Genomic DNA, 26492 nt, shown 5'->3' on the forward strand with positions numbered 1-26492 from the left:
ACGCTGAAATTTGCAGCGCCCATCGCAAGAGAGCTCACAATGTCTAGAAGAGCTTTTCTAAAGTTACTATCATTGCCTGGAGATCTGTAGATCAGAAGTTCAGAGAAAGTAAAATGATGACTGATCGTAATACAAAAATGTGTACTTTCACATCCGTCTAAGTCCAAATTCTTCCAGATACAGGGATAGCAAGATGTAACTACTAAAGCAATACCCCCTCCCCTTGAGTCACGATTAGTAGTATAGATGGAATATTCGGGAGGTAGTGCAAGGTTCATTACTGTCGTAGCTTCATCATGCAACCATGTTTCAGTCATGAGAAAAATATCCGGGGTCTCTTCAGATAAAAGATCGTAAATGACCGAGTAATGTTTGACCAGAGATCTAAATTAAGATGCCAGATTTTTAGATCTCGAGGGGCCAAAGACTCAGTAGATGGAAGTACAACAGGAAGAGACTCTGTCAATGTAGCGATAGGGGCAGAAGGCGGAAGCGCCAGTTTGCCACATGCACACTGAAAAGGGCCACAAAGAGGATCAAGAGAAGCATGGCCACAAAGTGGGGATAAATGAGGAATCGTAAGTAACTCCTTCCTAGAATACATACCTCCTACAAGCTTATGAGTTACAGCATCCCTAGCACATAGCGATTCCTTAACCTTGACGGGCGCAGACGGGTAGGACTCTGGCACGACTCCGGCGCGATTACGGCGCGCCCGCTGCGCGCAATCGCTGCGAGCTAGCATGATTGGTTTAAGTAGGGGTCAGTCGTGGCCGCCGGAGCACTAGAACGCTCCCCAAAATGTCGCCCGAAAGACGACCCTTTCTACCCACAAAATGGCGTCGAAAGATCGAGTGCACCAGGAAAGGACCCACTAAAGCAGCGGTGAGCTACACAATTACAGTGCAGGTATGCGCAAATGACAGAATATAAAAATAGGGGTCAAGAAATAAAATATGAAACCAAAATACAAAAAAAGGGAGATGGTATTAAACTCACTGAGAGTCTCCTGAATGATATAAGCTAGGAGCGCGAATGACCTAATGCGTTCAGCAAAATCAAATGGTTCCTTGTCCAGGCTGTCCCACCTGTAATAGGCATCTTAAATAGAGTTCAATCTTGGCCACCGGAGCACTAGAACGCTCCCCAAAATGGCGCCCAAAAGACGGCCCTTTCTACCCCCAAAATGGCGTCGAAAGATCGAGTGCACCAGGGAAGGACCCGCTAAAGCAGCGGTGAGCTACACAATTACAGTGCAGGTATGCGCAAATGACAGAATATAAAAACAGGGGTCAAGAAATAAAATATGAAACCAAAATACAAAAAAAGGGAGATGGTAGTAAAATCACCGAGAGTCTCCTGAATGATATAAGCTAGGAGCGCGAATGACCTGATGCGCTCAGCAAAATCAAATGGTTCCTTATTCAACTGCATTATAATTGCTCAATGTGGAAACTCACTGTGCAAACAACAGAAGTCCTATTGTGCAATTATCCAAAAGATGTGCTATCTTCCTTGTCATTGATAGATGCTCTTCTTATACTAAGGATGATTTGTGTTTAAGTTTTAAAGAGGAAACAGGATCAATTTATGAAGTAAATAATTATACCCTCTTGATCAAGGTGAAAACATTAAGTTAAAGCTAGTCTTCACTTCTGTTCAAAAAATTGGAGTGACTTGTATTATTGAAAATGTCTTTGTATTCATTGAAATTGTTTCATTTTATTGATATAAAAACATGTTTTAATATGTTTTCATAAAGTTGAGTTTTTGTTTTCTAATTTTGTCTTACTAGGATGGCATGCATGCCATCGTTGCTAGTCCTTATTGCTCACCTTAATTTCTGTGTGCCCTATTTTCCTTATATAACTATGCATGTTCTTGGGAGAGTGGACTAAAATGATTCAGAAGTACGAGAGGAGTTGTTTGACCGACTGGTGGAACCTTTGAGGGACAATGGAGCATTCGGTGCAACACATGGGAAAAGCCCTCCAGACAGAGAGGACACGACACTGACAGAGGAAGGTAGACGGGAATGAGAGAGAGTGAGGTGTGACTGGAAAATAGTGAGAGGGATAGACCTCCCTGATTGGCAGCGAGAATCAGCATAGACAGGACTGGTGTACGCAAGGTTGCGGATAGGACCCACCGTCTCTTTTTTCCTTTCCCCCCACTGTCGGAAAGATGACAGTACCCACTTGACTGGCTCATTGAGGAAAGCAGCCCTTATAGTGGCATCTTATTGCTCATTATATCTCATTTAACAGTATGTGTGACTTCTTTCTATTTACCAAGATAAAATGCTTGATGCTGGTGTTATAGCCAGACAGGTTTACTTTTTTGTCATTTGATCACACCCAGCCTCTGAGTACTGAGTGATCTACTATTTTATTTTAGTTCAAGACGACACCCGACGGGTTGGCGCGTTCCCTTTTCCAGAAAAAACGGACAAAAACAATGCCCCACACTTCAGGAGCTATCACCCCAGGAGCCTAAAGAATAATCTTCCCTACGGGCAATTCCTTAGGGTAAGACGGAATTGCTCCAGTGTCCAAGACTTTGACGTTCACGGCCAAGCATTGGTTAAGAAACTAAAAGAAAGAGGATACCCTCGCAAGTTGCTCAAGCACTCTATGTAAAGGGCCGGATGGACTCCAAGAGAGCACCTATTGGAGAAGAGACAAAGATCACCCACACAGCAAATTGTGTGCGTGTCAACGTTTGGACCTCACACTCACCCACTGCAGAAAATTATTCAAAAAAATTGGTACTTGGTGGAAAAAAATCATGCCTGATGTTGGTTCACCATTGTTTGCCCTCAAGAAAAATCGGAGCATAGGGCAGTTGATCACATCTACACGCCCCCCAAGGAAAAAGGACACTCAGAGTACCATCTTTGGAATGAACCTGGTAAAGGGACATCGCAAATGTGGAACTTGTTCCGTTTGTAACCTCACTATGGAAGGCTCACTGTTTACTGACGGAAGGAAATTTTGCCGTCATGAGGAACACACTAACTGCAAGACTAAAAATGCAGTATATGCCAACCAGTGTCCATGTGAGAAAGTTTACATTGGAAAGACAACACAGGAGGTGCGACAAAGGATTATACAACATCGTTCTCGAATCAACAATAAAACCCTGACAGCACCATTGGTGTCCCATTTTTTACAACGCAACCACTCGGTGAATGATCAGAGATGGACCGTGTTGGCAGTGATCAAAAGCGGTAATGGTGATCCAGAAACACGCTTTTCTCAAAAAGAAGCGTATTTAATACTGAAATTTGATACAGCCATCTCTGGGCTGAACGAACTGTCTGAATCGGGCAATCTATGACCAACTTGACCCTTTTTTCAATCGTTGCTGTGGACAAGTCTAGGCCATCTTTCTTCCAGGCTTGTTTCTAATTCCAGCTGATCTCATCGGCATTGTCTGTGACTGTTTCCTGGCCTGGCCGTGTCAGCCTGCTTAATGAGCACTACGATTACCATCTTCCTTAGCGGCATGCTCCACCACGCGGCCCCTTTCAATCTCTAATGACGTGCGATTCAAGCGCGGTCCCTTTAAATTACTCAAGTCTGCTCGCGGCGTGTACACGCCAAACGCCGTATGTGCAGACGCGGAGCGGTTCACTAACCGAACGAGTAAGTAAACACGCTCTAGACAGTGCCGATTTTTCTGGTTAGATCGCGCCCGACCCTGAATCTAATGTATATCTTTACATCCTTGTCTATCCCCAATTGAACTGAGCAATACAATATTAGATTCATCGGACCGGCGAACGACCCACGCATCTTCATTCTACACGACACTCCGCCTGAGGTTCAGGTAGGATTGTAGCCGGCGAGTCTCGCTAGTTTAAAATCGCAGCACGTTATAGCTCCTGCCGCAGATACAGGCTTTTAATCAATCACATACCTGTTTTTCTGCAGAAACTCCATCCTTTGCGAGGCTTCCCCTTCCATTGAAGTGGTCATGAGTGCTATATACAGGTATTTTCATATACCTTTTATAGAGTCTGAGAGCCTACCTCAATGTGATTGCAACACAATGCTTACACCAAATTCCATTATGATTGTTTACAGTTACGGCTTTATCCAGTCCGTGTCCTGAGGAGAACCCATAATCTTTCTGTGGTTCGAAACGCGTTGACCCCGAGCCTGTGATAAAGAAGGAGGGTGCAACTAGGGATAAAAATATTACCACGCTTTACATCCCTAAAAGTGCAACCCTACAATCATCTAATCCCTGGCTCAGTAAGACAGGCAGGCAGTATCTATGAACTCTGTTGTCCGCCTGGCTTCTGGTATATAATATGAAGAACTGCTGCCTATTTAAAAAATTGTTCTTAGGCATTGTATTAATTTATTTTTTGTAATGTATTTTTGGTGCCCTGGAAATTGATTATTGATTTTGTACATATTGAACACTTGTATATATTGCGCACATTGTTTTCTGAATGCTTTTTTTGTTGTTTGATAACTGTTCTTTTGATGACATACAAAAAAATCAAATGAAAAAGTAAAATAGGATAAAAAAAAATAAAAAAAAATAGTAGATCACTCAGTACTCACAGGCTGGGTGTGATCAAATGACAAAAAAGTAAACCTGTCTGGCTATTTGTTCTGTTTTGTATATTGGAGTGGTCCAAGCCGGTCAGAGATAGGACCCAAACCTCCCTTGTTGCCCTGATGCTGGTGTTAGGCAGTGACGTCAGCCCCCATGACGACGCACCCCACGTTCCTTGTGTTATCAGAGGGCAATGCGTCCACCCTGGCTTTTGGCCATGGAAAACAAGGCCTACGTCGCGCACCAACCTGCTCTCACCTACCATGCCAACAAACCCCACTTTGCATACGATTATGATGAACTATCTTTAAATTGAAATATTCGTTATTTTATATGTGTTTATATTTCCTAATGAAATGCTTTGATGAAAATGGACACCGGTAAAATCTAGACATAAATAAATCCAGAGAAAAGTTGAGATGAAGAACAAAACCCACACCTTCAAACTAAGCACAAGGGCAATCTCCATGGCCCAGCACATACCTAACACACATAAAACTAAAATAAATAGCAGACCAGAATTGGTACTGACAGCTATACTCGACTGAAGGGTACTTGCCACAGAGGCCTCTGTAGCACACTAACACCTCTTCTGCTGCGCGCTAAATACGTTTTCTGCTGGTAGGCCCGCCTGACTCGCCCTTGTTAACTGTAATGAGAATATGTCTTCATAATCCACTAGAGGGTGGTCTCTGTTAATCAGGGTGCGATTGTTTGCTCTTGTTGATTTATTGTACTCGACAGTTTATATATCTTGCCAGACAAAGGACGCAGATATTATTTACTTTGTTCAACAGCCCGTGTTAAAGAAAAAAAAAATAGTTTGCCAAGCGTGATGCCCTGGACTTTTTTGTGAAATACGTATCTTCGCTCATCTTTCTGCAGCATTTCACTCGCAGAATCCCTTCCAGGTAGGGAAATCACCGGGAAGTATTTCAGAGCTAGGCATGCTGTCAACACTCTAAATAACCAGTGCAAAGATCCATCAAAATCACTCTACATCAAAAAAGATGGAGTAGCCCATTGAAAGAATAAAGGGAAGTCCATTGTGAAAATAAGTCACATGCGATAATGACTGTCATCGTGGAATTGGGCAAACACGATGATAGGTATGTTTCTTCAATAGACAGACGTCCCGTTTTAGTAAAACGGCATTATTTACCGGTCTTTGATTGATTGCCCGTTGATTTAACCTGCATCCAGGGCCATGCTTACAATCTGCTGTTAGTTGTGAAATGGGACGGGTGAGGCGTTTGGGTGCTTTTCCTGATGTACTGTAAATCTCTGCTAGAAACTTCCAAACGCAAAGACAAGGGTGCGGCCAGCGGGGTGGACGGACACCGGCAGTTTATAGTTCGAAGTTAACGCTGCTGTCTGCTAAACTGCGAGATATTCATTTACATGCGGAGCAGGTATTCCATCCGTTTGGCTGAGCATATTACACTTCCTTCAGAAATAATAGTACACTCCCCCTCTCCCCTCCAGCCAGTCCCTCCGCTGCTCCCCTCATGGCTGCAGCATCTCAGCAGGAGCAGATGCTTCCCACTCAATTTAATGTTGACCATACCCTCTGTCATCCGCGGATGAACGTTTTGCTCGGATTTCGTTCATTTATTGCGGAAACAGAGAATCCTTTGCTTAAAAAAACACAATAGCAAGTCACGTTCAACACCCCCATCCTTAACAAAGCTAATGTGCAGCTGCAAATTGCTTGCATACAAGTCAGTACATAGAATCGGAAACTTGGAAAACATCAAGGATTTGCCCTGTTATATTTGCACCTCGGCAGTCCTGCCATGTAACAGACAGCACTCTCCAGCCAACCATCCTTGAGCGCTCGTGCACGGTACGTCTGGTACTGTGCTTCTATTGGCTGATCTCTGGGGAGTGGTGGGTGTTCAGTTATTAATGACCGCTGAGCAGGCAGCAGCATGTCAGTGTGACAGCTGATCAGGTGAACAATGCACCAATGACCAGCAGAACCACCGCGACGACACAACGAATCCAGAAAGCCGCCAGACTTGCGTCGCCCGCACTGGATTGCGAGCTCAACAGCCTGGAAGGAACTCACAGGGAAACGCAAGGGGTCGGAGAGGAGGCAGCGCGCAGCGCCCCTCGGGCTGCAGGATTTGTGTGTTCAAGCCGGGCTCGCATCCCATGCACACCGTGGTGTGGTTACACGCGCCCTGCTTGGTTACAGGGGCTCGGAGGATTACCAGTGCTGTTTAGCTGCAAGTCCTAGAGTACTCACCGATGCATTCCGTAGGTAAGTTCATATTTCGCCGTGTGTTGCAGATACTGGCATTTCCAGGTCCATCAGCTTACGTTGCATGCTTCCATTCTGGACTGTACCGAGCTAGTAGAGCCACGTTATTCCCTGAGATGAATTTGCATGTCCACGGCTCTAATGTGGGCGCATTTACCAGTTTGTAAACACATCAAAGGACGGGGAATTTGGGAGGATCCGATATCCTGCCCCTTTTCCAATGCGATGTGAAAGTATTCGCCTGGCTTCTGTTTGGTAACCAATCGAACATTATGCAGGGCTTTTTTTTTAAAAGGATGAATGCAGGCAAAATGCTTTGTATGACAGGCTATAAACCACAGAGCACGGAGACTGAATGAGCATATCTCAAACAGTTATTGAATTTCTGCCAGGCTAAATCTTGGATTGTGGTAAATGACTTCCCTTAAAAAGCATCCCCCTTAGCAGTCAGGAGGGGCGGTGTGAGTATCTGCGGGCTAATGCAGCTGGAATTGACTCATGGCAGGAAAGAAAAGAAGACATTGACCAGAAGAGTTTTAATTTTCTATGGTAATTAACGAGATCTCAACAGGGCATCAGCAAAGTGTGTCTTTTCCGTCTTCAAGGGTTGCTTTTTCAGCCAGACACTATATTTCGTTGATTTGTGATGGCCACAGCGTGACTGAAAACTGTTCAGCAGCTGAGAGAAAAGCCTTGTTTTCAAATGTCAAACACTCTTTCTGCCCGATAAGCTCTTAAGGAAATTAAGCAGCTTTCCTGTCAGAACCCGTGGCGAAAAGAGGGGTCTATTTTCTAAAGCCTTCTATAATTATTTGAAGCGCGCGTCGTGGCAATTGCATTGCGTTACTCCCAACTATGTGACTTGTATTTTAAACAGATACACATTACAGACAAGCCTCGCGCCGCATGATAGAAACACGTGTAAAAAACATGAATCTGTGAACGTCGTTTAATGCCATTAAGTGGTTCTGGTGACATGATAATCAAGTGTGAGGCCAACGGTTGAGTGGTTTGTAAATATGGCCAGGGCCCCAAGATGGCACGATTGTACTGTAATGTTACCCGTATTGCATTTTTATGCTACATTGTTTTTCAAACGGGGACTTCGGCCTGTGAAGCAGTACCCCAGAACACTGGAGTACATCGCCGTGTTTGTTACCGACTTAGGCTTCCTATTGGTTAAAATCACAGAGGTGAAGGTGAAATCACGCTCAAGAACTATGAGAAATATGGAAAATAATGAGCATGATATTATAGTGGAAAGGGGGTTCGAAAAGAGTGCCAGCGGTGCAAGAATAATACAAACATGGCATATATATTGCATAGTAGATCAAAAGTATCTGTTGAAAGAGCCTCGTGCCTTAGCATGATCTGGAGTGCACTTGCTGTTGATGTTGTTGTCTTGTTGGATCATTAATGCACTTCAGCTTCACGTGCAGGCTACCTGCTGTAGACTCACAGCCCTTCCTCTTTTTTCATAATTGCAAGTTTTCTGTGATGGGCTTATATTTATTTAATATATTTTTCATTTGTTTAGGGGCCTGCAATCCAATTAAACTACTTGGATGGATTGACAAATGTGCTTAACACAACACTGACGATAAGGGGAGACACTTTAAAAGTACAGCCAGCATCACCTTGTGGCTAAAGGCGAGAGTAGGAGGTGTGAGGTAGCTCAAGTATACAGTAGACAGGCTGCACCCTAAGCCCAGCTCATGCCTTTCTTGGCAATACATTTGAAGCAAAAGGATGCCATGATGCCTGTACACTTCTTCCCCAGTTGTATGTGCCAGTCTGAAAGTGGCACTTCAAATGATGTCTGTAGAAGAAATGGGAGGAGGCAGACTGCTGGACCCCCGACAAACTCTTATGCCCACAGAGAGGCTCATGGAGCTGCACTCAGTTAACCACTAGCATTGGTGATGTAAACTATTCATACATTAGTGTCTGATAAAAAGTATGAAATCACAACTTACCAATGATCAAAGCCAACTGGCCAGTGTGTCTAATTCGTTGTAGCAGATTCCTACAACGGTCTCAGGCACATGATGTCACATGATGTCCCATATACTTGGCTCCAAGGTTCAGTGGGATAGCTATCCAGAACATTCTTACGGTAGCAGAAGCATTTTGAGCGTGTTATTATTCATGATAGTGTGGTTTATGGGTCCAGTTGGAACCCTATTACAGGAAGCCTCAAGTGATGTGACAGTAGGTGGGCGGGAGGACCTTCATTTAGGGAAGTACACTGCTCTGTGCAGTTTTTAATGATGTTTACATGCTCTTTGATCAAGTGCATGTCTCTGGGCTCCAAAGCTAGTCTTTTAGTCACTTGCAGCAGTGTTCTCCCTTTTCTGAATAATGCTACTTTTACTGGTCTTCATCATTCACACTCTAGCTACGGTGTAGTTGTTTACATCTTCTAAAACAACTTTGGTTTACTTGAATTTCTAATATTTATTTATTTATAAGTTGTCTCCTCCAGATACTGAGCTATGAAATCTAAAGATGAGCAAAGGGAGTGAACAAATGGTTCACAGCAACCAGTAAATAGTGCGAGTAGACGGCCACTGAATTAAATCAATTTCAAAAAACTCAGAGTCATCTAATTAGTAATCTAAGTATTTATTATTATTTATAATAATAATTTATAATGTAGTTATTTGAAAGCTGCACGAACTATTTTCAGTTATTCCAACACTTTAGTATATGCTGTACTAGAGAAAATCATTGCTTCCGCAACGGGTGCTCGCCTTTTTAGGACCCCAGGGTCCCTTACTTTCAAGTCACTTGCAGTAATATTTCGGCATCTTTATTTCAGCCAGGAGACTTTCGATTGGTCCTTGCTGAGATATGCATCTTAGTTGCTGGCTCTCCCGCGCATAGGCAAGAAGCATGCTACATTGCATTCTCGACTCACTGGCAGAAACGACCTGCACCTTTCACAATCCATGTTTACTATTGTTGCTTGTTCAATAACCACACTGGGTGTGGCTGCCAAGGTAAAATCTGAGAAGAAAGAAATACACATGGCAGCTTAAATGCATCAAAGTGCTTTTGTATTAGGAACACTCTCTGCAACACTTTCTGATAAATCAAAGGCCTTTTTCAAATTTACAAACTGCTTTTCTTAGGTGAATGGAAGAACATAACGGATAAATAGTACCAGAGTTGAATCCTATACCTTAGAGGGGCCGGACGTATAATCCGGATATGGAAAGCAGCAGTGTTGACAGATGTCACTATAAAGGTTGTTAAGTGCATTAGTTGCAGAGGGTAATCGATATGACCCTGTAAGTCTGTCGTGAAAAAGGAAATGCAGACCGTGCTGCCTATTAGCATATCTGAGAAGCGTGCATCCAGCTGACAGCTATTGGTGTAAACTATCTGTATGGTGGAAATCGCATTCCCTCATGTTGTTATTGGAAGATTAGATTGTGTATGCTCGTTTGAAATGTTCTTTTGTGTTGATTGTAATGGTTGCCTTTTTGAGCATTCTGGAGATCTTATAGGTACCGAAACGAGCATTTTAAAGATTAAATCCAGAGAAAGGCTACAGACTGTGAGGCATGCTGGGCAACCTGTGTTTACATGCAGTGGACTCCAATTTGTTAAACTGGTTACTGGCTACGAGGTACTTACACACGCTCAGAACTATTTGTGACATTATGCACGATGGCAGTCACCTAGCAACTATGTAATACCAAACTGCCTTCTCCGTTTTTGCCTCGTTTTTGTCACTTTTTTTTAGTAATTGTGTGACGTGCTCGAGATGACTTATATGTAACAATGCTTCGCTGTTGCAGTGAGGGCTCCCTGTCAGGTGCTGCCCCCGGCACTGAATCCCCACTGAGAGGGCGCGTGGGATGTGTGTTTCATTCGCACATATTGATTCAAATGTACCGTTTGCAGAACCATTTTGAAAATGCCATCGTGACTTCACACACCGATTCAGATTCGAAAAGCGCACTTGATGGCTGCGTCGGTGGTGTGCACGAGAGAGAGATAGAGACTAACTTCATTTTAAAATCATTTCACTAATACCTCTTGAAAATACATGCAGCAGATCGTCCCCTAAGAAAATACCAGCTAGATCAAATTAGGGGATACTTTCTAGTGGATACATCTGTGACCTGGCCGTTTGTTCCGGTAAGACTGTCTCTGGTGTGTTTTCTGCCACATGTACTTAGTGTTTTGCCTCTGTACCAAGGCAGCCATTCCAGGAAATGATGACACAATTGGAATAACGAGATTCAGCGTGTGTGTCTTCAGGGATAAAAAAGAAAACTAGGTGTACTGGATGAAATGTTTTTGTCTCTTTAGAGACGAACTGTATGAAGTCAGACATTGCTGGCCCTAAGGGCAGTTTTCTTTCATGGCACGGGTTTTCGTTTTGTTTATTCCTCACCTTCAATTAAGACACCATTGGCGATTTTTAATTGATGCCAAAAGCAGTGGTTGATTCTTAGGTTTGCTTCGGTGGTCTTTTAAACAACATAGACATTAATGAAGCAGTATCAAGTAGTGCTACTTTCTGTAATGGAAAATGCAACAAGGTTGTGAACAGATGTTTCAGGTAGCATGTACATTCACAACTGGGTCAGGCACACCAAGTCTTTGGAAGTATTTCTTACCGAAAAAATACCACTGTCGCGCTAATTCCAAGCTTGTGGAGTTTCTGCGATTCAGAAAAGGGGTGGTGATGAACAGAGTGTCTGAATTAAGCAGACCACTCTTACCCAGTCCAAGGATCAGGGCTTGATCACTGCACTGCACCATCCCAGCTCAGAACTTGGCTATATGCAAATTAGTCTGACCCTGGCCCAGTGCATCATGGGAACAGGGCAGACCAAACTACCAAGCCAATTCTTATACTGGGAAGGAAACAAGCTACCGGGGACCGGTTTCTGGCATTTCAGCCGTCTTCGGCCCGGCTTGCTTGAATCCTGATGGTGCAATGAGCTAGGGACTCACATCTGAGTATACCCTTCCACGCTTATAGTGGACAAAAATGATTCAGAAAAGGGGGTGGTGATGAACAGAGTGTCTGAATTAAGCAGACCACTCTTACCCAGTCCAAGGATCAGGGCTTGATCCATCACCGTTTTTTAGCTCACTGCACCATCCCAGCTCAGAACTTGGCTATATGCAAATTAGTCTGTCCCTGGCCCAGTGCATCATGGGAACAGGGCAGACCAAACTACCAAGCCAATTCTTATACTGGGAAGGAAACAAGCTACCGGGGACCGGTTTCTGGCATTTCAGCCGTCTTCGGCCCGGCTTGCTTGAATCCTGATGGTGCAATGAGCTAGGGACTCACATCTGAGTATACCCTTCCACGCTTATGGTGGACAAAAATGATTCAGAAAAGGGGGTGGTGATGAACAGAGTGTCTGAATTAAGCAGACCACTCTTACCCAGTCCAAGGATCAGGGCTTGATCCATCACCGTTTTTTAGCTCACTGCACCATCCCAGCTCAGAACTTGGCTATATGCAAATTAGTCTGACCCTGGCCCAGTGCATCATGGGAACAGGGCAGACCAAACTACCAAGCCAATTCTTATACTGGGAAGGAAACAAGCTACCGGGGACCGGTTTCTGGCATTTCAGCCGTCTTCGGCCCGGCTTGCTTGAATCCTGATGGTGCAATGAGCTAGGGACTCACATCTGAGTATACCCTTCCACGCTTATGGTGGACAAAAATGATTCAGAAAAGGGGGTGGTGATGAACAGAGTGTCTGAATTAAGCAGACCACTCTTACCCAGTCCAAGGATCAGGGCTTGATCTATCACCGGTTTTTAGCTCACTGCACCATCCCAGCTCAGAACTTGGCAATATGCAAATTAGTCTGACCCTGGCCCAGTGCATCATGGGAACAGGGCAGACCAAACTACCAAGCCAATTCTTATACTGGGAAGGAAACAAGCTACCGGGGACCGGTTTCTGGCATTTCAGCCGTCTTCGGCCCGGCTTGCTTGAATCCTGATGGTGCAATGAGCTAGGGACTCACATCTGAGTATACCCTTCCACGCTTATGGTGGACAAAAATGATTGTGGAATTTCTGCAGCAAGGCTCTTTGTGTATCACCTGAAAACAAGTAAGAGACAGCCAGCAAGACAGGTTTTATGTATTTTGTAAAATGCAATGGTAGAACTGGCTTGTAACGTCCGATAAGCTACAGGCTCAGGACCACTGAGCCTTTTGGAGACTTTTTGTGGAAAGTGAGATAGTTCCAGGTAGGCCAAAGGCGACTATCTGTACTTCAGGAGGACGTTAGCGCGCTACGTGTTGAAATTGTTTTGTGGCTCACAGGAAGAGGATAATCATTTAAGGATGAGAGAACATGTACCAGTTGCCTAAAATATTAGAGCAGATGATGAAAAGTATAACATTGGTAAACCTCTCATGCCCCTCAGGCTGTAATAGCCTTAGGTATAATGCTCTAAAGTTGTTGCCCATTTGACATGCTTGTGCTCTCTGAATGAATTCTTTTGTAGAATTGGCTGTTCAATTCTAAGTTAATATCGGAAAAAGAAGATTTATTGATTTCTATCCACAAAAATTGGTACTCATGATGGATTGAAAAAAAAAAGTGATGGGGAGCGGTTAAATTATTCAAGGCCATTGATAATTACTATGTTCCACGTTGCTAATAAATGGACCAGCCATATACAATTTAAACTTGTCGTCACCTTCATTTAGTCATCCGCTTACACCTGTGGTTATCTGGTAACCAGACTGAACCTGGGATAGCCTACATTTTTCTCTGTTCCTAATCATCGGGTTCATCTTCAGTAGTTTCCATTAAAAAGCTGTCTGGGGTTTAAATGTCTTTTTTTGTGTTACAAGGCCCATTCTCTTGAGCACCCATTGTTTTTGCATCACACATTTCAAAACCATATCCCAGGTAGGACTCTGAGATCTCCTAATAAGGCCCCTTTTTTAATCTCCTCTGCCAGGTTGTCACGTATAAGTGGCCACTCCTATTTTAGTGGTCCCTTCTAATTTGTGAACGCTATCCCTCTTCATATATAGTCTACTACTGATCATTTAGCAGTTAGAAAATAACTAACACTCTGTTTGCTTGCCAGATACTATCCTCACTCTTATAGTATATCTTTGTTACTCACACTCCTAGTCCTGGTGCATCTTATTGTATTGGTTCAATGAATCAATCTAAATTCAAATCTGTCGTGGATCTCCTCTATTAGGAACAGTCCAGCCTGACCTGCCAAGTCATGTTTCTTCCGAAAATGAACACATGCAGTCCCCAGAACAGTTGCGGCATTGTTGAGCACAGCGCTTCCAACTCACACGGTGCCACTGTATGTCACACGATATCGGCTCCCATCACACTGTGACCCGTAAGGATCCGATATCACACGGTGTGCAGGCAAGTAGCTGAATGCCCATGCAGAGAGCAGGTTTCCAGTGAATAGTTATGTGTTTCTGCTCAACTGATGTCCATTATGAGGTGTGAAACATCCACAGGACATTTGCGGCAGCCTCAAAACCTTTGTTTTGGTGTTAGCAGGGTGGAGAATTGGGTGGGCTGTGAGGTCAAAGGGGCACTTGTAGGTGGTGAATTTAGTGCATCAGCCCTAAGCCCGCCCCTTTCGAGGCCCCGCAACCAGGCTATTGTATTGCTGTTTGCCTTCCTACAGTGTGTATATTAAATCCACCCTTCCATCAGAACACCATGTCATTTATTTGCAGAATCAGCATTTATTACATATTTCTTATATTGATTTCATCTTTACCAAAAGCTCTTAGTTATAGAGGCTAATGTGCACATGCCTGGCTGCCTAAGCCAGGGTTTGCTGGGCTGAGGATCTCATAGCCCTGTAGGTAGTGACCTCATCGGCTGGACGAAGCCCTTTGAGGTAGTTCCCCTCCTGACAAGAAAGAGCATCACCGATAGAGTTTGTTCATGTTTAAGCCCTTAAGTGGCCATGGCTGACTGGCTATCTATGATCCCACAGATCACCATTTCCGAACTTGTCATAGAGTGGAGTGGGATCACCATGTACCACTGAACCTATTACACTGTAACAAGTTAGGAAAGGTCCTCCTCTCATTGGCTGACCCATGGCAAGGTATTCATGAGAGGAGGTGGCAGGATCTTGTGTTTCTTCCTTCCCGGAAGTCACCAGCTCCTTTGAAGCTCCTCCCAGAGCCTTTTTGCTTCTCCTTCCCTCTCTCTGCTAGTCCTGTCATCACCCAGCTGCCTGGTAAGTACTTTATTGAATGATTGGGTGAGTGTGAGTATGTATGTATGTGTATTTGCACCTGTGTGCTGTGAATTGGTGTGTGCAAGTTCATATGTGTATGTGCTTGTGAATTTTGGATGTATGTATGCACTTGTGAAATGGATGGGTGTGAGCGAATGTGCTTATGAATTAGTGGGTGTGAGTATGTGTGTTTGCTTTTGAAGGGATGGTGTGTATGTGCCACCGCTGCTGAGACCTACTTGATTTTCTTTTTTTAATTTTTGTTTAAACCCGTTTATTAGCATAAAAAATATCCACCACACTACATGTGTCACATTGTTATACAGTTGGTGAGTATCTGCCGAGGATTCAACAATCAGTTTCACATTTCTTACAAAGATCAAACAAGGAAGGCAGCATATTTTGTACCTAAAGCCCTGTGTCGTGAGTACTCAAGCGACATGGAGCATCCAACTTTAGATCTCATGACGACACATGGTCTCCCCCTACATACATTCCATTTTCCCTAAATCTTTTCCCACTTTCAGGGGCAACGCCTACTTTCATACACAGTCTTCTCTGCTACCATGCATTGATCCATGTCCCTCTTCCTGTCTCCAAGGGTTGGAGTTGATACCGCCCCCACAGCTCTGCGATATTGCATTTGGCTACTATTATGCCTAATGTGACCCAGGTTTGTTTGCCCACGACAGATCAGTGGCTTCCCAAACATTAAGGAGGCACCGTTTGGCCAATAGAGACATGGTTACTCCCTCACTCATGGACAGCATCACTGCTTCCGAGTAGGTTTGGACATTAGGGCATCCCCACAGGATATGAAAAAACGTTCCCACTTACCCACATTTCCTGACACACAATGTATCCGATTGCCTACCCATTTTTACCAGTGTAGTACAGGAAATATAGACCCTACACAGTATTTTAAGTTGCCCTAACCGAAAGATCAACCACATGGCAACTGCTTGTGGTGAAGCCAAGGCCTCAGATTCATCTTCCTCCTGGAAATCGACCAGATCTGTCTACCAACGTTCTCGTAGCTGGATTAGAGAGTCAGAGGAATTATTTATGGGTTTTTGGTAAGTAAGTGAAATCGCTTTGGCGGTGATGTGTTCTTACAGTAATCTGTTCTCCATTGGAGGCAACTCTGGTAGGTTTTCTCCCGAGGACAGTGCTGCCTGTAGAGCATGTTGGATTTGTAAATATCAAAAGGCCTCCATGGGGGCTAGTTCATAGGTTCTTTGTTGGTCAGCAAATAGAATTACCCCCTCAGTGGCGCATAGGTCCATCACGGTAGAGATCACTATCAAGTCCCATTTATCAAACCCCTGCCTTTTTACCACAGCGCCCAGGAGTTCAGAGTGCCACAAATTTGTGGCATAAATAATCTTCTTTTACCATACCAATTTTTGCAGGGCTGCATACCAGAGATTAACAGTCAGTGCTGATGGTCCCTCCAGGTGGAGGTGGCGCGGATCAATATAGAGTGCTCAGCAGTATCCACTACGGTCGGAGACCCAGGCAGTCCCTGCGATAGGCTGGTTCCTTCCTAGGCTGGTGGACCCAATGGTTAATAGTTGTTAAGTGCGCCGCTCTGTAATATGACTGAAGATCGGGCAGTGCTATCCCTCCGTCATACCACCCATGCGTCAGTTTCACTAAGGTAATGCGTGGCAAACCCCGGTCCCACAACAGGGTCCTGATCTCACTATCTATTGCTTTGAACTATGTTTCGGGTACTGGAAAAGGGGTGTTCTGCAGTACATCTAGAAAATGGGGCAGTGCCATCATTTTGAAGAGTGCTGCTCTTCCTTGTAAAGATAGTGGGCGAGATCTCGCTTTTAAGGTGTGTTAATAGGCCTAGTAGATTTTTGGCTGTGAATACATTAGGATTAGTTGTACTATGGATGCCCAGGTATCTGACATTCTCTGTTGCACTATTGGCTTCGCATCCTGTGGACGTGTGCAGTGCCTGTGAATGCAAAACAAATATCACTGATTTGGACCACTTGATCATATATCCAGAGTATTTCCCGAAGATCAACAAGATACTCATTAGTCTGGAGATGGGAGATTTTGCGCAGGCCACATAGAGGAGAATGTCGGCAGCATATAAAGATATTCTGTCTTCCAAGTCCTCCGTCCATGGTAGGCCTTGGATCAAAGGGTCCTCTTTAACCCATGCTGCCAAGGGTTCGAGAATCAATGCAAATATTCGGGGAGAGGGTGGACAGCCCTGTCGAGTTCTCCGATGAAGGGGAAAAACTCTGGACACTCTATGGTTCACCACCATGCTTGCCAAAGGCTGTGAGTATTAGCAGTCGCAGCCATGGTAAAAACCTTGGGCCAAAGCTCATGTGTCAGATTACAGCAAAAAGGTACAGCCATTCCACTGTATAAAAGGCCATACGGGCATCAAGAGACAGGATCACCGCATCTTCACTGATTTTGTGTGCACGATCCCCATGGAGTCGGCGCAAGTTATGTGCTGTATTATGACTGGAAATAAACCCTGATTGGTTTGGATGAACCAATTTTGACATTATCGGGGTCAGACGCATAGCCAAAAGCTTGGGAAGAACCTTCACCTCTGTGTTTAATAAGGAGATAGGCCTGTAAGAGGCACATTGTTCTGGTGGCCTACCCTCTATATGTATTACAACCACTGAGGCGAGTCTCTGTTCATCAGGGAGTGTGCCCACATTTTTATTAACTAGGGCCCTATTGTAGATGGTGTACATTTATATAGTTCTATGGGCATGCCATTGGGCACCTTTGCCTTACCAGGTTGCAGAGATTGAATAGCCAGCTTCACTTCCTCCTCTGTGAGGTAATTATCCAGTAGTGCTATTTCATCAGGAGAAAGAGAGGTCTAACCATTAAGTAGACCAGGTATTCCTGCTCCGAGCATGATACTTTAGAGGAGAAAAGCTTAGAATAGTAGGTTGCAAATGTTTCTGCAATAGCTTGTGGTTCACGCAGGCATTCTCCACCTCCTAATTCTAGTGGCATCACGCATTGATTCGATATATCCCACCTTTCCAGCCAGGCAAGTAATTTTCCCATCCTATCTCCTAGTTCAGACACCCGGTGCTGTGTAGCCCTGTATTTGGTCCCTAGTCACCTCCGTTACTACATCCTTGCATTCTCTGTTTAATGTGTAGGAGGTATTGTGTGTGTATTTGTGCATCATTCACTAATTGAGACTCCAGCTCCAGGATCTCTCGCTCAAGCGCCTCTATCGTGGCATACATATCCTTCCTGTGTCCCACCATCAATGAGAGAGCCTGACCCCTGATTACTGCCTTGTAGGCCTCCCAAAGCATCAATGAGAAGGTGACTGATCATTTTCATTGAAATACTGCTTAGTTTGTTTCAGAAGTCCCTCCCTTACAGTTGGAAGTTTGAGGAAGTATGGGTTTATTGAGATTGTGCCCCTCACCCGTAGGGTGCCCCAGCAGCATCTTGGCCATGTAGGGAAGTGATCCGATATTCCCCTTGCCAAGTGTAACACATCTCGGAAATTCGATAGGGAGAAGGCAACCGAAATAAGAAAGCTGATGCAGGACATACTGTTGTGCGCCCTGGAGTGAAATATAAAGTGTTATGCAGAGGGCTTACGGACCCTCCAGACATCTACTATTTCTCAATGCTGCAAAAAAATCTGCCTATTGGCTTTGAAGGGAGTGTCTTCATGGGGGGTAGTGGTCTATTGTGTCACAGAGTGTAATGTCAAAATCCCATTCCATCAGGAAATCACCATCTGGTATTTGGAGTAGGAGTGCGCCTATGTCTGGTCCAGATCTTATCAATCAAAAGTGAAAAACGCTTTCTAAGGAAAATACCCATTACACAGGAGGTGAAGGTGTAGCCCACCTGGACCACTATTTTGTAGCCCCAGTAATTAAGTGTCTTACAGGCATTGCCCAAGAGATGAATCTCTTGCAATAGGATGACATCTGTAGAGTGCTGCTTGATGTATTGGAGCACTACCCCCCATTTAATTTTATCCCCCATCCCATCAACATTCCAGGATAGGAGGTGAAGCTCCGGGATACTTTTATCTATTCGTGTGGTCATTTATCTATGTAAAGTGTCTTTCCCAGTCCCTGTCATTGGATCACTTTAAGCTGTGTTTCTGTAGCTGCGTCATTCCTGCCAACAATATCCGGACTTTCAATGTGACATATCTAACCCTAATTTCTTGTAACAAAGAGAACATATCTTGAAAATCCAAAAAGTCGAGTAACCCCCCTCACATTCTCTAAGTATTGTTCCAGCAATAATTTGTAGGAACATAACCAGAAAAGAAAAAAAAAAACATCCCATGTCCCTGCATGACGGACCTGAAACTGCCCACCCCCCTTTCTCTGCAGAGGGCCTGTCGCCCCAATCCAACATGCTAAACTTAGGTGGTTGTAGGCCTTCCTCTCCACCCACCACCCTTCCCCATACCTACTGTAACGTGTAAATCCATCAACTTTGAAAATGTGGAATCTGGGTTCCGTTTCCTGAACAGATCAACAAACCAGCCTTAGCACCCTCCACCTCCACAGGGGGTGGGGGATGTGTTCTGCGCCGCGTCTGATATGGCCCCTAGGATCGACTTGCATCCCACCATTCAGTCAGCAAGAACATGGCAGCCCCAGGTTCTTACTCAAAGTTAGCCACTGTCAATGCAGGCATATGAACTGTATGGCATCAGTCAAGGTTTCAGCCCTCCAGACAATCAGTCCTCCTGTCACTGCTCTGTCTCACCGTCTTGTGCAGGGCATTTCCCACTGTCTGGTTTCCAGCCGTCTCTGAGCCTCATATTCGTCCTCTGCGACGTGCTCCTCGCTTGGTGCCTTCAACTGTCTTCCATCCCTCATGCCACTCCCAGTCCTCATCTGGAGTGGTAAACAACCAAGCCTTGCCCTCTGATGTAATACACAAGCCATACGGGAAGAGCAGCATCCAGTATTTCACTCCTTTCTCCCCTAGGGCCCTTTGACTTCTGGAAAATTCTGCCTTTGTCTCTAGACTCTCAGTGTGTCCGGAAAGAATGTAATATGTGCATTGTCATACTGTACTGGTGGAGGAGTTCTAGCTGATTGGAGAACCGAGTCCCGATCTCAAAAGGAAAAAAGCTGGGCAAGTAGGGGGCGTGGCGGGACAGCAGGCCACGGATGACCCCCCGGTACCCTGTGCGCTCTCTCCACGGAGAAAACCTTGGAGAATCGCTGAGCCTGGAGATGTTTGCGTATAAGGCCCTTCACAAACAGCTCTGCAGCTGGCTCCTCTGAGCAAACAGGGACCCCTAAATTCGGATATTATTTCAATGAGATCTGCCTTTGAAATCTTCCAGCCGCTCTTCCAAGAACTTGTTTGAGGCCTCTAGTTCCCCCACCTGCGCCTAAATGCACTTTTTGTCTTGTAGTAGAGTCGCTGTTGAGTCTTCCACTTCCTTGGCCCTTCTTTCCAAGTTGCGTAGGTCCGCCCGCATCAGGGAAACTTCTGTTGTGGCAGTGTCTATGCCTGATTCTAGTGCGGTATAGATTCCTTGTATGGCGGCAATATTATCGTGAAGGGATAGAGGGGCCTCCTCTGGAGTCTGCGGGGTTTCGGAGGTGGGTTGGTCCTCAGAGCCCTCCAGGGTTTTGGGCCCTTTGGTAAGCGCAAACCTGTCTATTTTCATTTGAGCGGACCCCTTTGCATTCTTTCTGCCTGTCATCTTGGTGGGACGATTTCTCTGTGGGGTGGAGGGGAACGGGGACATTCACCGCCACCTGTCCTCTGGTGTCCCCAGGGTCCACTGCGCCATCTCTGGTTACTCCCTTTGTGTCACCTCTCAAATACTACAGGACAGTTGTTCATGGCCGAGTGGTTGTGGGGCCCTTCCCAAAAATGCATGTTCCTAGACTCAACAGGTAGTCTCCGCAGACCGCCTATTTGAGGTTTCACCGCAATGCTGGGTGGGCTCTCAGTACACCAGTATGAGGGTTTCACCTTACCGTCTTTCAAATTGACGGAGGCTAAACAATGTCTTTCCTCTTTTCTCCCTTCTGTATTGTCCCGGTAGATGGTAGTATTTGGCCGTGCAGGTCTGGAGATCAAAACAAGGATTGCAGCCTGCAGGATGTCGCAGGGGCTCAGTTCTTCTCTTCAGACTTCCTGTGACCCTATGAAGTGTGGTCTGCAACCCCCCAGGTGTTCCAGGGTGCCCAGAGGGGGTGAAACAAGTATCAGGCTCCAAGTCTCCCAACGGTCCCTTGGACAATATCGGCCCACCTCAGTCTTACAACGGGGCTCTGTTGTGCATCGGGCAGGATCTCATAGCTACAGAGGCTCAGCCTGACCTCACACTATGCAGCCACTGATAAGGTACTCCTGTTGTATACAATGATGCACAGAATCTAAGCAATTTGCGGTGCCTGCCCACTTTGGTCTCGCACCGGGGCCTCCCTGCAGGCCCTCCACATCGGTGGCTGAAGGTTCGGGTTTAACGGTGTACTCCTCCCTTCAGGGTTTGCACCTCCCAACAGGCATAGTCGCTCTGGCAGTACGTAGCTCATAGCCAGGAAAAAACAGGACAGCTTCGATCTTGGCAGTTCCCCGGCCTGCAGGAGGAAATCGGGGCTGTGGATCCACCCAGGACTTCAGGCCACTATCCTGTTCTCTCTCCTAGAGCGTTGGAGCAGTGGCTCAGGTACCGGCATCTGTGTCGCAACAACAGCGCAGTATAGGTCGAAGAGCAAGTTGATATCGCTCAGATTAATGGTTATTACGCCCAACAGTGGGTCTCGGAGATGCTCTAGAAAGAGGCCATCTTCCGCGACGGTTAGCCACGTCCCAACCTGCTTGACTTTCTTGCTTGCTCATGTCGTCCCTTTTCCAGATATCCAGGTGTGGTTAGTCCCAAATTGTTCCTCTTTTTGTAGCAGTTTCTGTGAAGCATTTATATGTCGTCCAGGATCTCAGGCACATCACTTAGATTTGGGGACCCATTCCAGGTGAGGTCAACAGCCCACCCTAGAATGGGACCTTTTGCCACTGGCCAACTGGTTACTCAATGGAAAGGCCTCTTGCACCCTTTGATATCCCTGCATCCACAGCTGACCCAGAAAGTTAACTTCATAATCCTGGGTGCAAGTGAGAGCATTATTAGCACTTCAGGTCTTCTCACAGGACACAGACAGTAGGCGCCTTCCTTTTTAAATCTTCAACATGTTCAGATGTGTTACACAGACTTGTGGGTGAGATGTTTTTTCTATACAGTTCTTTAACCAGTGGGTAGGGAGAGACTACTGGACCCACCTTACTGAATGTTGCAGCATTTCCTGCTTGTTTTACTGTAAACTATCCCGCAGTACAAATCATCTCACTGGTGTGTCTAGGATCATGAGCAGTCCTCTCTTAATTGATCATACCAAACTAGTTCTGTGATCAGCTTCCCTCCTACTAGGAATGCAGCTCAGATGATTAGAGTGTTGCCTGGAATGAAAAGACCCTTCTTCTCCTGGTCCAACATATTGCTTAAGTATGAATGGGCAGGCCTCTCCTTGGACCTTTTCAGTTGATGAAGTTCCTGAATCTTTCCAGTTGCCCTTCCTAAGATAGAGTAAATCACATATCTCATGTCCAAGACATGCTGTGAAAAGGCCCAAACCATAGTCTTTGCTCTGGAAACAGATACCACACTCCACTAAGAGGAAGCACTGACAGGGAGGGCAGCTACAGGCAGGTAAATGTTAATTAGCATACTGGAGCTTCAGGAAGGGAACATATAACGTTATAGTAAGTTAGGTCTCCAGTACCTTCATTAAAATTCCAAATCCACTATTGAGGTGTTGATCTGGATTTTCAATACATATTAAAAACAGTGGTTGAATGCACTCTATATATTACTCTGAACCAAAGTTGCAAAAATAACATTTTAATTCCACTTTAGGTTTTCCCATCGAAACAGTTACAGCCCTATACAGTGAATATATTGTTTGGGGCTAGTATCTGTAGAGTCATGCAAACTCTGAATTCGTACATGTTCCACTTAAATCCTAAGTATCCTACCATGTGGGCTACAAGGACTATTTATAGGTAACTTATTTATAACTTCAAAGTAGGGTTCCTTCATATCAAAAAGCTTCTGCCAGCAGTATAAAAGCTGCGGGTGCCAGGCTGCACATGCAGGCATGCAGCTATGTTTTCTTTGTCAGCCTAGTGGATTAAACAATGTGTGCTTCAGTCCACAGGAAACATATACCTTCCATGCCATGGGTGTATTTCCTACATTGTATCCTATGACTTTACTGGAAAGTTATATATGCCAATTGGGATTAGCCCATTTCCCCATGATTTAAGTGGTCAGAGCACATACACTGGTGACTTGGTTAGCAGTGCTCTTGTATGCAGTTATAAAACTAGCAGTATCAGCTCAAAAAAAATGGGCCAGATTATGCAAAAAAGGCACATATTCACAAAAAATGTACATATATATCTCATTCCATGGGAATTTCCTGGTGGGCAATATAATGAATGAAGAAAGAGACACAATTTAGTACCATCTTAAGATTACTTGCTTGCAGCATTATGCATATAGTTTATATTATGAATTGAGTCATTAGTAGTGTGGCCTGCTGAATTAAAGGGCCTACATTTATCCTTCACTGGGAACCAAATACCCCATTGTAGCGCTTGACTCTCAACGGGTAGCAAAGTGGAGCAGTCCAAGGCCTACTTAAGGGAGGTAGGTGGTGTGGGCTAGTATTCACTATTCACAGATACACTATAATAGTACTCAATAAATGATTGTCGAGTCTGTGCTTTTGAAAAAAAAGGAAAAGTACATTTATTACACACACATTACTCAGTATCATGCAGCAATTTACAAATATACACAAGCTGATGGAAATACTTCTAGATGACATTGCGTAATCATTTTTTCCCCTCCCGACAGGAGGGGGGTCTAGTACCACAACTCACATGTGTAAACATTGTCTTATCGTTAAATGCCAGGTTCGAACATAACTTAGAGTAAGAGCACTTAATGCTGCCACCAAAGCGAGCGGCAGTTAACCTCAATACCTCAATAAGCATTTCATCATAGGACTACATGCACTAATTACATATAACCATGACTGAGGGCACTAAATTCTGGCAATAAAGCATAGAAACTTTGATAATGAGTGGCTGCCAGTCTAAGTATTCAAATAAAGCATTAGCAAGAATAACTATCCAAGCATGTCTCTGAGTGCTGTGTACTTATTATAACTGTTAACATGACTAACATAATTACAATTGTACATTTATAATCACAACATGTGCAATTATATCAGTCACCCCTAGATGGTGTTTGCAGCATACACTGTTAATAGGTTTTCATAAAAAATACTGCACCTTAAACGTAGTCCTTAAAGGACGTAATTTCTGTAATCTCTACACATGTAATTAAAGTCTTTCATCCATATAGTGTGTTTAGCAATATGAAAACTCACATTGCACCAATTGAGGCCAACTGAACTATAGCCATAATCTTTGCACCTAGAGGGTGCATCACTCTTAAGCTGAAGAGCAAAAGCTCCAGGCTAGAAAGTATTTAAAATGGCTCAAAACTCTTGAGGGGTCATCCTTTTTAAGTCCCTCCTAACTTAGGGTGCATCTTTTGGGGGAGGCTGCGTTGCTCCTGTAGCTCCACCTGCAGTTTTGTATTTATTTGGGGGTGACAACGCTCTCCCGGGGCCACTCACAGCCAATACAAGCATGTTTTCACTCAAGAATGCTGGTAAAACTGAGAAGCCCTGCTGGGCATTATGGGGCACTCCTCACACTCTTCTGTGCATTGTAAAGCCGAGGCTCTACCACTGTACTGGGGAGAGCAGCGTCCTGCTCTTCCTTCATTTGTGGCTTTAGACAGCCTTTCACTGTGATTTCCAATTATTTGGGGTGCCCGGTCCCACCGGGGCACCCGTGCACTTTTCTGTTGCGGGACAACGTCAAGAACCCACACCAGGCAGCCCCAAGCCAGCTCCAGATGTGGACTACACTCCTGTGTGCAGTCGCGTGAACTCTCAGTCTGGAGCACAGAGGAAGGCTGCCCCTCTCACCTTTCCAGCAAGCGCAACGGTACTCCCCTATTCACAATCCTTTTCAGGGCCCAGGGATGGGCTACTGGTCACCTTGCAAACACAAGGAGATGATGGACGGAGCTCTGAAATTCTTCAAACACTCACCCCCAGTCATAGATCTGGGTTAAATCAATCATCATACTGTAGCTCACTTGGCCACCTCAGTTCAGACACAGCTATATGCAAATCAGCCTCGAACCTGTGCCTCATGGGAACAATCTAGCCAGAACTGCTAAGCCAGGTCTTCCCTGAACTGGAAAGTAGCATCCTGGGACTGGTTTCTGGGTAACACCCATCATCAGCCAGGCTAGCTTGAATCCAGTGGCAAAGTGAGCAAGGGACCCACTTCTGGGCATACCCTGCCAACGTAGGGCGAACAAAGCAAAACACAGGATGATGGATGGAGCGCTGAAACTTTTCAGACACTCACCACCAGTCACGGATCTGGGTTGAGTCCTTCATCATTCTTTAGCGCACTTTGCCACCTCAGTTCAGACCCAGCTATATGTAAATCAGTCTTCACCCTGTGCCTCATGGGAACAGTCCAGCCCGAACTGCTGATGTGGATGGTGTTTGGCTTGTTTTACTCCTGGAGTCTGGGCCATCTGGGGCACTTTCTTGAGGCCTCCTGCTTCCAAAAAGTGTCAAACTTTTCAAGTGTCTGGTTTCATTGGCTCCCTGTACCAGCCTTTCACTCTGCTTTTCCTTCAGGCTTCTCTCCTTCCTGGCGCAGAAGCCCACTCTTTCCTCCAACTGCTCCTCAGGGGGTGTAAGGGGACCAGCTTCTCTGGTCCTGGGGAGAGCCCCAATGGACCTGGGGTCAATCACAGTCAGAATCCAGGGGCCAGATAGCAGTCAAGGGACTCCGCCTACTAATTGTCCATGGTGTCTGCCTCCAGTTCCAGTGTCCAGTAGAAAAGCAAAATCAGGAGAGAGCTCTCCCCCCAGTGCAGGACCCTTTAAGTGGGGGTGGAAGGTGCCAGCAGGGATGCCCCTATGGCCTATCCTGATGTGCCACATCATCTCCCTTTCCCTGTTTCCACCTTCCTGCACAGTCTTCTCGGATACTTCAAGATGGTGTTACCCAGGAGTCACTCACCACATGTGCTATGAGTGTCTCAGCTCCACCTCTCACTGACATCATTGCCAGGGCCTTAGTCAGCAAATCTTCAAATGTGCCCCCTCTGGATTTGCTCCAGTGGTCTTGACTTCCTCCTTTGTTGAGTGGGCTTGGGTTGGCCCTCTTCTTGGCACATGATGACAGCTGGCTGATTGATGTAGAACAGTCCACCCCCTTTCATCGGAGGAGCTGACCTAATT

At 45.2% G+C, this 26492-nt stretch overlaps 1 protein-coding gene across 1 annotated transcript in view; it reads left to right on the top strand.

Annotated features, from left to right (window-relative positions):
• Positions 1 to 6508: 6508 nt before the first annotated feature.
• Positions 6509 to 26492, top strand: part of LOC147751297 (leucine-rich repeat neuronal protein 3-like) — a 350340-nt gene continuing 330356 nt past the window's right edge. The window contains exon 1 of the mRNA XM_086919298.1: positions 6509 to 6838. The gene's annotated coding sequence lies outside the window, so the exon portion shown is untranslated. The remainder of the gene's footprint in view (positions 6839 to 26492) is intronic.

This window comes from Lissotriton vulgaris, chromosome 1_1 (genome assembly GCF_964263255.1).
Source record: "Lissotriton vulgaris chromosome 1_1, aLisVul1.2, whole genome shotgun sequence".
Taxonomy (NCBI): Eukaryota; Metazoa; Chordata; class Amphibia; order Caudata; family Salamandridae; genus Lissotriton; species Lissotriton vulgaris.